The following is a 14160-nucleotide window of genomic DNA, read 5'->3' as shown; positions in this document are numbered from 1 at the left end:
GTAAAAAAGTTTTCATCCCTAAATGATTATTCATTATTCAGTTAATTTTTGTAAATCTCAACTTCCATATTTTCTTACAAATAGTTTCAAGTTGATATGCAAAATAAAAAGAAAAACATTTTATCATAAAACGATCATATTATTTTCTACTAAATTTTTAATAGTGGGCTTATAATCCATTGGAGTTAACGATTTTCGTTATTGAAATTTGTAATAATATCCTGTAAATTAATAAATTTCTAATTTTATTTGTTTATTGCATTGGCATTTGATAAACTGGGCGAAATCAACAAGAGAACGAAGCCAAACATAAACCAGAGACTCATTACGAAGACTTTTTCTTGACACGACGGATATGACGTACGACTACATCCTGTCCTAGCCCCGAGAGACATCACGTGCTCATTCAGTCCATGTTGTGCCTGTTGTTGATTGTTGGCAAACGAGTTCAACACATGCATCTCTGGTTACGAGATACCATAGTGTGTACACTGACTGGATAAACGGCGCATCAATCAAACACGTTTAAAAAACCGTAGCCTACACTTTTTTTTTCCATTTTAAACAACCGAAGTCGGAACATACATACAACCGAGTTATTAATGAGGGAACCCGTTTTTGGCAACCAAAGAACATTTCGTCTTGGCATCACGTTTAATTATAAATAATTGGATTTGATCTAAATTTGAATGAAACTTGAAGTTTTCAGAAAGAATACAATTATTTTAAAGTCATATAAGATTTTAATTTAATTATATTTGTTACATTGATGTGGACGAAGATCTAATTGAGTATTAAATTGACTTCAACCGAAAGTTTGAAATGACCGTTGAATAATACGAAATGTTTTTCTGAAGGCAAATTATAACTTAATTAAACTTAAAGATTTTAGAAGAAAGCTTTCAAACTCGTGCGATGTCCTCTTTTAATAAGTAAGTTATATAGGCCTAAGTAGTTGTAGGCCTATCTGTACATCTGCCGAGTTGGAAATTATTTAAAGGTTGAAAAAGTTTGGAAGAGAACAGACAAAATCCGATAACGGAAACAAAGCCAGGTGACGACCTCCAGACTCATCTCCCCGACCAACTTTATCTTTCGAATACGGACGATCGTGTTTCATTCCCAAGCGACAGATCTTATCGTTGCTTTCTGCACACCTCTCTCGCTCGATTGTCGATTGTTATCGTCACACAAATCGCATCAAACCACCAACAAATCGCCAGTTATAATTTACACAGTGATAATTCCGTCCCATTAAATTTTTTATCGAAGGATTTCTGAAACTTTGGAATTAGTCAATGACATGTCAAGAGAGATGGACATTGATGAAAATTCCTTGTTCGAGCGCCTTTAGCTAAGATTCTAAGCCAAGATAACAATTCGGGAACACAAAACAGTCTTCCAGCTGTAGATATTTGGACAACTTCGGCATTCCAGTCCTAAACGAATAAGATATAGGCTATTTTATTCGCTTGTTGTTTAATTTTTTTTTTTATTTGGTAGTTGGCACTCTAAAGGATTTAAGATGGTTAAATTCGACTTGTACATTTTTAACGATGAAAAATTAAATATATCTACAGTTTTTGTCCGATACTCGTCTTAATTAAAGACAGCGTGGCTTGTGAAATCATAAATGTATTACACAATTCGAATTTTAAATTTTTTCTGATATTCAAGATGCATATTAATAGTACAAAATATTGATATTAGGCCTATATACCACTATAAATTGATAACTTTTAGATTATTTAGTAATTTTACTCATAAATTTCAAATATAATCGCCAGAATTTAGTATAAATTTAGATTTTCATTTCTACAATATTTACTAAATTACCGCAAAAATTTTATTGTACTTAACCTAATATAAGTTATATATTTTTAATCATCAGTATTATAATATATCTTGTGTGTAAAATAGCCTAACAAAAATAAGTTTTACTTTTATAATTTTGTGATATATAGTAGAAAATCGTTCATATGTTTTAAAATTCAATTTAATATAACAATAGTATATCTTAGACGAACAATAATTAATATCTCTCTATTAATACTGAAAAGATTTCAAAAATTGATTCGTTTAGATATCAAATCATCTTGAAAATTAACCATAAGTTAGGCTATATTTAATATTTTTATTGATAGGCGTGTAATATTGCAGTTGATGTAGTTTACAACGTCTTATCAGTATTGACACTCCACATAATCTTATACAGTGTTGTATCAGTTAAAAAGTTGTTAAAATATCTTAGCAAAAACATCAAATGTTAAACAAACAAATTGTGACTTAAAAAAAAAAAAATGTTTCTAACAATCCGATCATTTTGCTAAGAAGAAAGCAAAGAAGTGTTCGGTTTCACACCGAATGGTTCCTCGGGAAAAAAGATAAGAGCATCACGTGACTCCTAGTAAATTATCACGATAAGATCGAACGAATGTCATTTTGGAGATGGAACAATGGGCGACGCAAGCCATTAATTGTTTTAGAGCCGAGAGGATCTTCAAACAATTCGGAGAAGCCAACTTGATAAATGACCGACAATTAACCGTAATTGTTTAGAAACCATCAAATAATACTTGAAATTGTGCAGTGATTGTTAAATTGGATCGAGTGAAGCCGTCTTAACGAGATAATAAACAAATATTTTGGAAATATAATAATTTTGTTTGCTTATCCTCCTTAATATGCCCTTAAAAAATAAATGATCTAGTCTCCTCCGTACAATAAATAGATTATTTTAGAAGTGAATGAAAAAGCAAACTCCTCTTGTACGGGATATACGAGTAGTGTTCATCGTACAACCCGCGTACGAGTGTTCGTTTGACTCACTTCTCTTTAATCTGATTATCGTCTAATGGCTTTTCCGATTATCCAAGCATCGAATTAGATTATGTACATGTAAAAGCAGTGGGAAAACATGACCTTCTCTCCTCTATGCTTAATGGAAAAGTGCGAGCGGACGATGGGATGAGAGTTAATCGCATTTCGTTCCTAGACCGATTCCCTTCTATTGAAATCGTTGGCCAACAAGCTCGGTTCAAACTTAATTAGCAAAGTAAATGGCGGATGAGGTTTGGGGCAAAGGTTCTTCTGCAAGGCATCTGGATTTTAATGCTCATTTCAGACGTTCGCTGAATCATGTCCGTTTCTACTTCATTTTAAAGATCCTATTTATTCTAATATCACAATTCTGCAAAATTAATAATAATTTATTGGTAAACATGAAATAGATAATTATGCTTTCAAACCTAAAATCGTTTGCTAATGTACTGTACTGTACATTTCCTGATGTTAATGCCCGGATGTGACGACAAAAAGGGCTGTTTTCTTTATATCCGGTTGGTACGAATTAAAGGAAATTGCCCATAAACCATTAGGAACATTTCCTTGGTAAACAATTTTCATATAATTATATAATACAAAAAACAGAAAATTTAAGATTATTTTTAACTGTTATAAAATTGTATGTAAACAAAGTTCTAATGAATAAGTTTTACGTAAAAAAACCGAAAAATAATTTATTATGCATCTAAGACCGGATGCCAGATAAAATACAGTATTTTACTATTTGAAATGTATGTAGAGGAAAGGTATAAGCACATTTTTGGAATAACAGTAAGAAACGGGATACCGTTTTTGACTCTGCATTTTTAAACATGAGTTAAGACAGTTATTTGTACCAATAACTAGATATAGATATTTAAAATATTTTAAATTTGAATGCTAGCCTACATATAATATTTCTAAGTAAGTATTTATTATGTTTAGTCTATCTTAAAATGTAATTAAAGATAATGCGTCGAAAGTCTATGAAATATTTCTTATTATCATTAAAATTCTTTAAAATATTTGTTACTTTTGTATTGTTTTCACTATAACAATATTAGAAGTTGATTACTGATTTTATAATTTTACTTCTCTTTAAACTAATAGACTGAGGCCTAAATAAGTATTGTAATATAATCCATTTATTCATATCTAGTTATTTATATTCTGTACATCACAAAGAACTGTTAATTTTTTTTGAGTTAAACTAAAAATACATTTCAAAGAAACCGTTCGTAATTCCCCTAACATCGAAGTTCCTTTCTCTTAGAATAGATTATTTTAATATTCTTTGTATTGCGATTACAGTAATTAATGATTATTTTCTATTTCATAAAAGAAGTTAGCCTATCCGAGGTTTTTCTAAATCACGGATAAGAACTACGAGAATGTCCGAGGAAAAGTAACTTTTTATTACAGAGTTTGTGTCGGATAGTTTATTTGTTTTAGTGAAACAAACATAAATTTCGTAGCGAAGCTAATCGATTAAAATTCAATCAACTTCGGAAATGATTTAAGGTAAATGCGAGTATAAAAATAGATTACCACTTGAAACGGATGAAAATTTAGAAAATGAAATGGAAGTGCTTTTTTCCATGTAAAGTTAGCGACAGGAATTCTTTTATCCCGACTTTCGTCTTCATTAAAGCGATTTGGCGCCAGGTCACCGATGGACATTCTTGGCATGGTGCTTTGGATCCGCAGTAAGTTAAATCTGCAGACATGGCTCCATCGATTTTATGCTCCACGCTTCGACATTACCGTAACAAATTTTAAGAAACATGCCACTTTTTCTCCGAAGAATTCTTATCTTTGAATTTGTCGAATATCTAACAAGTGCAACTGCAATCGTCAGCGATAAGCTGCTTTGGATGGCGAGTTATCGAATTCCATGCAGAAATGAAAGAAGTGCTATTATCTTCGTTTATTTTAGTCAAATTTTAACATTCTAATTGATTTATTGCAAAAATACAAAAGTCTTTAATTAAAGATTTTTCATGTTTCTTAATTAGCTAGACCAGTAGACCGTAATTTAAATTACACGTAACAGAAAAATCTTCAAATATAATTAAATCTATATTACTGTTTTAATTGTCGTTCGAAATATTTAATTATAAAAGGATTTCATCTACGTTTACATTCATTTATTAGTAAGTAAAATTTTAATTAATAAGTGGAATAACGACATTAAACAACTTACCAGTAACCGAAATTACAATTTCTTTGTAATTGAGATTAACAAATAAAGGTTAATGTTACCTTAGGTAGCCAAGATGGCGGCTCGTCTCTAATTCCGGCAAGGAAACAGTGGGACACACGTTCTAACCTAACCTAACTTATTCTAATAAATTACCATAATTATTAGCAGCCAAATTATTAGAATAGATTAGGTTAGGTTAGAACGTGTGTCCCACTGTTTCCTTGCCGGAATTAGAGACGAGTCGCTATCTTGGCTACCTAAGGTAACATTAACCCAAATAAATATTCATATTGTGATGAAATAAGAATTTACAAAAATCTATTTAATATACTTTATAATTGGCCAACGTGAACAATACTGTAACGTATATCGCCACGATTGTTAACATTTATAAAACCTTACTAATGGAAATTTATTAAATTCTTGATTTAGATCTGTATATGAATTAACAGTTCAATAATAATGAAAAATAAACTTCACAAGTTTATAGAATTTCGATATCTAGAAGAAAAACTTAATTAAAATTATAAATGGTTTAGACGAGGAAACTTGTATTAATCGAGCGATCAGTTTTTGTTTATAAACGGAGTTTTTAAGTAAATTTGATAGATGATGCATAATAAAGAAGAAAGCAAGAAAAATGGAAAGAGTGGCACGAGCTTTGCTTTTTTACCGAATTTATCCATGCTGTTCTTTCATGGCAGACGACATACCGAATGAAGGAAGGCTGGGAACAGCTGTCGTTTGTCGTTGGTATTTTCCGGCCTAGAGATTTATGACGTCACAGTCCCGACAACTGACTGCAGTGAATAACCAGACCTAACTAATCCAGCTTCTGTTCAGACATTTGAAGTACGACGTCAAATGGTATCAGTTAAGCTTAATCCTTCTGGCTATTTTCGCTTCCTTAACCTCCCCCCAAGTTAAAACAGTCGGCCTCTAGTTACTTTAGTTATATTCATTGAAAAAGTTAGAAGAGAATTTAAACTCTTGTTAATGTCTTAAATAGTTACATAATATCAATTTTGCAGTAATTTAGGATAAACTTTATCAAATTAATTATAAATCAAAGAAAAAAATTAGAGGATTTTAAACATTATAAACTGTCTTACAGAATTTTATTGCAGAAATTCTTGCAATATACAGAGTACGTTGGTCTATAAGCCTTCGAACACAGCGGGATATCGATCCTGTTTACAGTCATTTATTTTTTATCGTAAATTACGTACAATACCACACTACAGGAGGGTCAACATTGGCAATAATCATTATTTATTTTTATGGTGTTTCTCTTTTATTTTATTATATTTCTTCCATTGTTAATTGTCGTCCGCATGATATCTAATATATTGTTTTTACAATTAAGATTTGATTCCAGCTGTGTATTTAAATGCGTTCAGTTTAAACAATGCTAACACAGAACTTCATAAATATTCTTAACTCAGTATGAAAGATATTGTCGATAATTAGCCAAAGAAAGTTTAAAATAAAATATAAAACTGTTTTCCTGGAGTATTTTAAAAGTTCTTGCTTTGTCAGTTTTGCAACACTATTTATATGCTAATTTTGAGCCATATTTATTCTGGTTACTTACGGGGTTACATTATTATAGCCTAATATACGAAAAATTAGCTTTTAAATTACGAAAGTTTTGAATAATTTAGTTTTATTTAAATAGCTTCTGCATTAATTTATTAAATTTATAATCGGGTTTGAAACTTTTATTACCGAACAAAACAAAAAAGTTAAAAACAGAGTAGAATTATAAATACAAAAATACTTTATAAGTTTATAGAATTTAACTTTTTAGCATAATTTTAAGATATATCTCTTAATTTTATAATCGTTTATAAATATTTTAATGACAATTTTGTCAAAATGGTCACTGCTTTACACATTATCATTAGTCATCCTCGTACAGTACATCATACTTAACAACAATCTAATAAAGCAATGCATTAGCAGTGATAACAACACTAATCAGAAATCTCTTGGAAAGTTTTGACAGATGAAGCCATTTTAATTTTGTACAGTCTCCAGAGATAGAGAAAAATTGAGTTACCGATAAGCAAATTAAAATAAATAACATCAAGCTTTATAGATATAACATTCATAAATAAATTCATGTTATTCTGTTTCCACTATAAACGACCCTATTAAAGAGATATTAGAAATAGTTTAAGATCAAACTAAAGTTTAATGTACCGTTCTTTTTGCTCGTATAATTGCTCCAACCTTTTATATGAGTAAAGAGAACGATGCATTAAAGATATTCAGTTCTTCAAATGCCAAACTAAAGTTTATTAAAGAGAATTTATGTTAATTAACCAGAATTTGTCGGAAAAACTGACTAACAACGAGATAATCCTATTCGTCGAATCATCAACAAAATGGCATTATTCAAAATTAATTGATAATAAAGAATTTACATAAAAGTGAACTAAAAACTCTACGGACTTAAGCTGTATATTTACTAAAAATAAAAAAGACAAAGAATAAAAAATATGATTATATGTTAATTTTTTAAGTTTAAAAATAGGGTTGCCATCCGTCACCATTGTCCTCCGATCATGCTTTTATCAATAATATTCTCCTTTTGAATATAATGTTGATTGTTTGTTTAATTTCACTTTATTATCTCTCAAAAATTGCCGGCAAATAAGGTTCCATACTTTACTATTTTATTCTAAAGTAATAGTTTTGTCTATATCACTCACTGCAGTAATACAAAGAGAAAGACATTCACTGACTACTATTAATCAGAGTCGGGCAAGCAAATAAAATTTAAAAACTCAATTAGGGTAGCGTTGGTAATAGTTCTAGCATTGAGTTTAAAACCCTATTTAATGTTTTATGATTTACAGTTAATCAATAAATATCCTCCGTTGTACAGTACAGTACAATGTCCTTCTTTTGTACTGTACTGTACAAGAAAGTTTTCAACCCTATTTAAACATTGCACTTGATTATACGAAAACGGTTGTTGTAATATGATTAAATGTTACAATTTGCAGCAAAATATTCTAGCAAATAATAATTTCAAATAAATAAATATATAGGCCTATATTTTATTTTATTTAACAAGAAAACATGTTATATTTTACATAAGAAAACTGCCTTTATTAGAAGTATACAAATAAATTGCCATGTTCAAAACAGTAAAAATTGAGTAAAAGATCTAAGGTTAATTTTCCTTCATAAAGAAATTCTCATTCCTTTGATCTATTTAATTATCATCGATAGACCAATAGGCCAAAATATAATGTATTTAAAAGCGTTTCTGACCTGTAATTAATTATTAAATTTCTTCTTTAATAATCTCTCAATAAAAATGAAGAACTAAAAAATTATATTAACATTGTCTGGATTATAATAGAGTGGAATAAAACTATTAAGTCTATATTTAGATATTACTAATGTAATTATACGAATTTAGTTAGCGAGCAAGCTCTAAAATGACTAAAATCATTATCAGGAAAATGAAAAGTCGTTTCTAATTAGCTAAATTAAAACTATTATTCATTTAAATTCTAGTAAATAATTAAAATTTTATTGTGAATATGAGAATTCATTTTAAACAATTATCAAATTATCGAAATAACTTTTTATAAACTTCAATTTAAATCATTCGAGTAAAGCAGTTTGAATTTATGCTAAATAAATTTATATTTTAATTACTGTCTTGAGTAAATTATCATTTATTTAATTAGCATTTATAATAAGAAAATAACACAAAACGAATATAAAAAACAGATACTGATGAGTTTTATCTTTCTAAATATTTTGCAATTATAGATTAAATCTATTTAGAAATAAGGTAAAATAAATAAAAAATTAAACATTTTATTGAAAAAATAACAGAATTTATTCATTATTAAGGAATAACGAAATTTTGAGTCCTGGAATATAAAATCCATACATTTCTTAACAACTAATTATAATGTTCTTCGTTCAGAATAAACAATAAATATAAAAATAGTTTAAATATGAACAACATACTTTATTTCATCTAGTTTGTAATATACAGTAGCTGTTTATTAATACGTAGACTTAGTGATGAAGTTTTAACATATGAAAGTAATCTTTATCTAATTTCATATTAAATAAATATATGTAGGTTTATATATTACGAATTCTACTTTATTTTTTTCTTATCGTCAAAGCAATTAAGCCCAGAGATATGTTAAATATTATGAACTCTGTGAAAAATTCAACGATGTGCTGTGCAAGTTATACTTACCTTATATATGCCTATATATTAACAAATCTGTACTCAAAAACTTATATTTCCTAAAATTTTCTCTAGAATACTCTAAGTATGCTCTTCAATAACAATGCAAACAAATGAAATGTAATAATATCAGATTAAATCAGTAACTTTTAATAGTAGAAATTTTAATTATAGTAAAGCTGTTGAACTTTAAAGAAGCATAAATATAATAATTTTATAATTTAGTAAATTAAATTTACTAACACTAAATATATGTGAAATTGTAATATCACTGTAGTCTTCTTTTATTACGAACGTTATCCAAAATAACACTTCTAACGTCTCTTTCAAAATAACGTGAATTAATACATTATTCTTAATATTCTTTGTATCGAGAGTTAGATGAAATTGCTCAAAATTAAGTATAACACGCAAATTTTTCTTCTAATCGTAACCGTAACCCTGCGGTTTTATCTAGGCCCACAGCTTTTCAAGAAATTAAGGTTCAATATTCCGATTAAAATTTATTTATATTTAAAATATTTACTTTAATTTTTTAAAAAAAATAATGCTCTAATTTAGATTTGTCTATAAAATATTTAAAATAATTGTAATTATTTTTCTGCCAGTTTAAAAAATAAGTAGAAACGTTATTTTATTACATTTAAGAACTGAAAATAGTGCAGTAGGCCTATATACGTATAGTAATTTTTGATATAGACGTAAGCTATATTGATTAAACGTAACAAGTTTAAATATTACATTAATTTATACTAAATATTAATGCTAATTTATATTTCACTTCATTTTAAAAATTTAGGTATTATTTAAAATTTCTATACAATTGTTTCTATAGATAAATATAGGCCTAATATGTTACTGATGAATATATTTTATAAGAATATGCTTATAGAAAATATGGAATATTTTTTCTAAATACTTCATTTTTGAATTATTAAATAAGACTGAATAATTTTTATTTATCTAATGATTTAATAGAATCGTGCATTTAAAAAAATTAACCTATATTTTTCATTGAGTGATTATAGGAGAAAAATTCAATGTTGAGTAATAATAGCAACACATTTATTATATGTAATTTTCTACTAATGACGTGATATTTATAAATTAATATTGTTCTCGTTAATAATAGATAGTGTTAATCGATAATGAATAATTTACAGTTGAAATCTGATACAACTTCAAAAGAGAAAGAAAGAATAATTTTGAAGATGCATTAAAGATATCTAATTAAAAAATTGTTAATTAAAAGGCTGTAAATTTAATAAAATCATTTAAATATAGTCAATACACACCGTAAACTTGCATAAGATGCATCAAGCAGACTGTTCATTAACGTGAACAATCAGCATAGTAAAATGTAAATAATTTTTAAAAAATTATTCAATAATCGTAAATATAAGATAAAATAAGTATATTATATTACGACTTTAATATTTTTAAATCATTTTATTGTATAGTACGCTTATATAATTATTTTCTAGGTATAGGATTTATTAGATATTCATTTATGATTTGCCTCCATTTTTCAGCCTTTAATGTTTACTTTGTCTACAGACTTAATAAATTTTAAAACGTAATGAAAATTTTCGAAATTACATTAACGCGAAGAGAATATTTAGTGGAAAACAGTTATTGCGAAACATAATGCCAAGTACCGAATTAACTACAACAGATTCATTTAAAGGATGGCATTTTAAATCAGAGAATGCCAACAAATCATTACTTGAATAGAATAATCAAAGTCATCTATTTCCCATATTTCTTAATTAAGCACTTAAATGACAATTATTGGGACAAATAAACTTGTAATTAGCAATCTTAAATTGTTCTGAGTTATTTTTATTAAAGTCCGACTTAGTTGTCTAACTATTCCAATTCTATAGCTTTTTATAGAAACTACATAACAGTAAAAGTCTGTTACAAACCGACACAGTTCAATGCTTTAGTAATTATATTTTGTCTTTTTTGGGGATTGCTATTGATAGAATTGTTGTAATAGAAATGTTATATAATAGCTCATTTTTGATAGAAAAAATATAGAAAAATATAAATAAATTTACATTATTTTTTAAATGTGATGATAAATTAATTCAGAATATTATAATAACGAAATATATTTTTGCATTACAGATATCATCGTACGAAAGTGTAACGAATATGAAGTTTGGACGAATTGAAGATTAAACCAAAGGCCTATTCTGTCGTACACAATAAAATGTGTTCAAAATATTGTAATGATATATTTGTATAAAATAGTCTCGTAATATTATCTTTGACCTATGACATTTGGTATCACTGTGTATATTAATCATACTGCATTATTAAAAAGTAATAAAATTAACATCACGTAATCTTTGTTTATTTGACTATATGGATAATAAATAGAAGGGAAGAATTAATATACCATTTTTATTGAAAATATAAATTCTTCCAACTTCTAAAAAAGCGTCTTGCAAGCAAAGACTGTGGCACTTGGCAGACACCGGAAGCCACAACCGGCAATCGATCACAACGCAGGAGCCACGTGACATGTCAACACGGTAGTTAGATAGTGAACATCGCACCAATCTACTTAATTAAGGGTTGGATGGTGGCACAATAGAGAATGTTACCCAACGCCGATACTCGCCAAATATCACAAATCTACAAAATTTATTTAGGGAGAGAAAGATATAAATGATTTCTATTATTCCTAGTAATTGAAGTTTTATAGTTTGCTTCTGAAAAAGTGAAGATGAACGGTTTACTTAAATTGAATTGGAAGATGCGAAATGTATTTGACGATCTTTTCCTTAGATCTTTTCGGATAACAAAAAACTTAATTTGCTTTAGTCCCACCTATCGGAAATTAAGAAATAATGCTGGTTCATCCTTCGCACAATGTCATAAGGTTCAAGTAGTAATTCGATATTAATGAATACCACATGTTTTTACTGGAAAACCGTTAATTAGTTAGTGACGCGAGTTAAAAAACGCTCTCCATAGCAGGAGGGAAAAGAGAGTTATGGGGCACCGAGGGTCATTCCGTCCCCTAGCTGGCCACCCACAAGGGCTATCCAGACCACTTTCTTAAAGGATAGTAATTCGAGGAACCATAATATCCATTCACTTATTCGAGACGGATCAGTGTGAATTCCGAACGTATTTCTAGCGATTATCACGGACCATCTCGGCTTTTAAGATTTCTACATTGTTCCCAAAAAATTGTATAATCCGAACGCTTAGTTAATCCAGGTCTCGAATTTCTCGATTTTAATATTATTTACATTGATATTTATGACGGTTCGGGAGACGAACGAATACATTCGTCGTTGGTTATGTTGACAAGCCGTAATTGGTATCACGTGCGCATTCTCCGTACCCATAAGAGCTATTTTAATGACAGTCTATAGATCATGGATATACAAAACAGCAGCAGCACCCAAACAAAAAAGACAGGGACATTTGCAGTTGGCACAACGCCAGAGTCAGTTAAAAGTCAGCTTCATTGGATGACGACAGCAGTCACGTGATTGGAACAGCACGAGCCAAGGATTTACCTGTCACGGTCTGGCTGCACTTCTTTCTATTTCGAAACTAGAGAACAGTTAATGAGCTGTGAGAAATTCTCTGCCCTACAGACAATAGCGAGTCGGATGCGATCTCTTTTAATTCGCTAGCAAACGGAAGGAAACGAGATAAATCCCCATCTTCCACATCGAGGATCGGATTTCCCGCGAGGGACATGATTTATACGAGGGAAAGGTAAAAAAAGTCAAGTGTTGATTTCGGAGAAATGCCGACCAATTCCATTGTAAGAGAAGCCGGAAAGAGTTATGATGACCACCTGGCTGTCATATAGACTAGACGCCGTCTAGTTACATCTCCAAATAACATCTGTTCGGTTATTCCCCAAAATTTCTCTTGACACACCATGTAAAATGTATAATTTTTTTCTTAATCGTTCACTCAATCAACAGACCTCATAAAAAAGGCAGTTTATAATTTGTTGTATCACGACTGAATAAAATATATATACATTTCTCTATTGACTAGGATATTCCGATGTTTTTTTTTTCTAATCTATAATAAATCTTTTAAAATCCTCGTTACAAATCTACCACTTCGTTTAATGTTTTAATGTAATAAAATTGCAACAAAGATGTTGGTTTATTGCTCCGTTTGAGCCACAATGAGGATGTCAAAGGCCATCAAAATAGTCTATAAAATAGATCTATAAAAATAGCGACGACTCTTTAGTATTTCATTAGGAAAAAGTCTGCTGTCTTCGGATTATATTACAAGTAATATAGTTTGTTGAATTATCGCTTAATGTTTTATACTTAATAAAAATAAATAAATAAAACAGTCGAGAAGCTTTTTAGAGTTAATAACCTCTATCCTAATCTATAAAGTTAAATATATCAGTTTAGATAGACTATAAAAAGTTGACTCTTTATATAAACTTAATTTAATATTCAATATTAATTATTGCACGTTTATAGGTAAAGATTCGGATTATTCACTTGAAAAATTCCTTCGATAAGCTTACAAAACATTTATTTTTAATCCTACAATTTGTGAAAAGCAATACACAAACCTCGTCAATGTTTAGAATAAACTGATTGATTGTAATAAAGCCATAAAGATATAAAAAATCAATTGACAGATTGGTGTTATTTTAATAATAATAATAATTTTTCTCCTTTCAAAAACAGCTCTAAAATAAAAATATTATAAAATTAAGAATTTTTGTGTTATTTGAACATAAAATAGTATTTAACGTATTAAAAACAAAGAAAAAATTTTGTTTATTAGAAATAATTCGTTATAATCACTAAAAATAAATGACGACATAATTGCGAAATAATAGTACTAATAATGACATTTTAATGTGCAAATGCTCGAGTAGTTAGAAATT

The 14160-nt window shown here is 28.8% G+C and overlaps 1 long non-coding RNA gene across 1 annotated transcript in view; it reads left to right on the top strand.

Annotated features, from left to right (window-relative positions):
- LOC136978907 (uncharacterized) overlaps nt 1-11601 on the top strand; it is a 33376-nt gene extending 21775 nt beyond the window's left edge. Inside the window, exon 2 of the long non-coding RNA XR_010881305.1 lies at nt 11391-11601. This is a non-coding gene — a long non-coding RNA (uncharacterized lncRNA). The remainder of the gene's footprint in view (nt 1-11390) is intronic.
- The last annotated feature ends 2559 nt before the right edge of the window (nt 11602-14160 follow it).

The sequence above is a fragment of the Centruroides vittatus genome, unplaced genomic scaffold (assembly GCF_030686945.1).
Source record: "Centruroides vittatus isolate TY-2023 unplaced genomic scaffold, ASM3068694v2 contig_563, whole genome shotgun sequence".
In the NCBI taxonomy this organism is placed as follows: domain Eukaryota; kingdom Metazoa; phylum Arthropoda; class Arachnida; order Scorpiones; family Buthidae; genus Centruroides; species Centruroides vittatus.
Note: the sequence above shows the minus strand (reverse complement) of the source record. Positions and strands in the feature narration are given on the sequence as shown.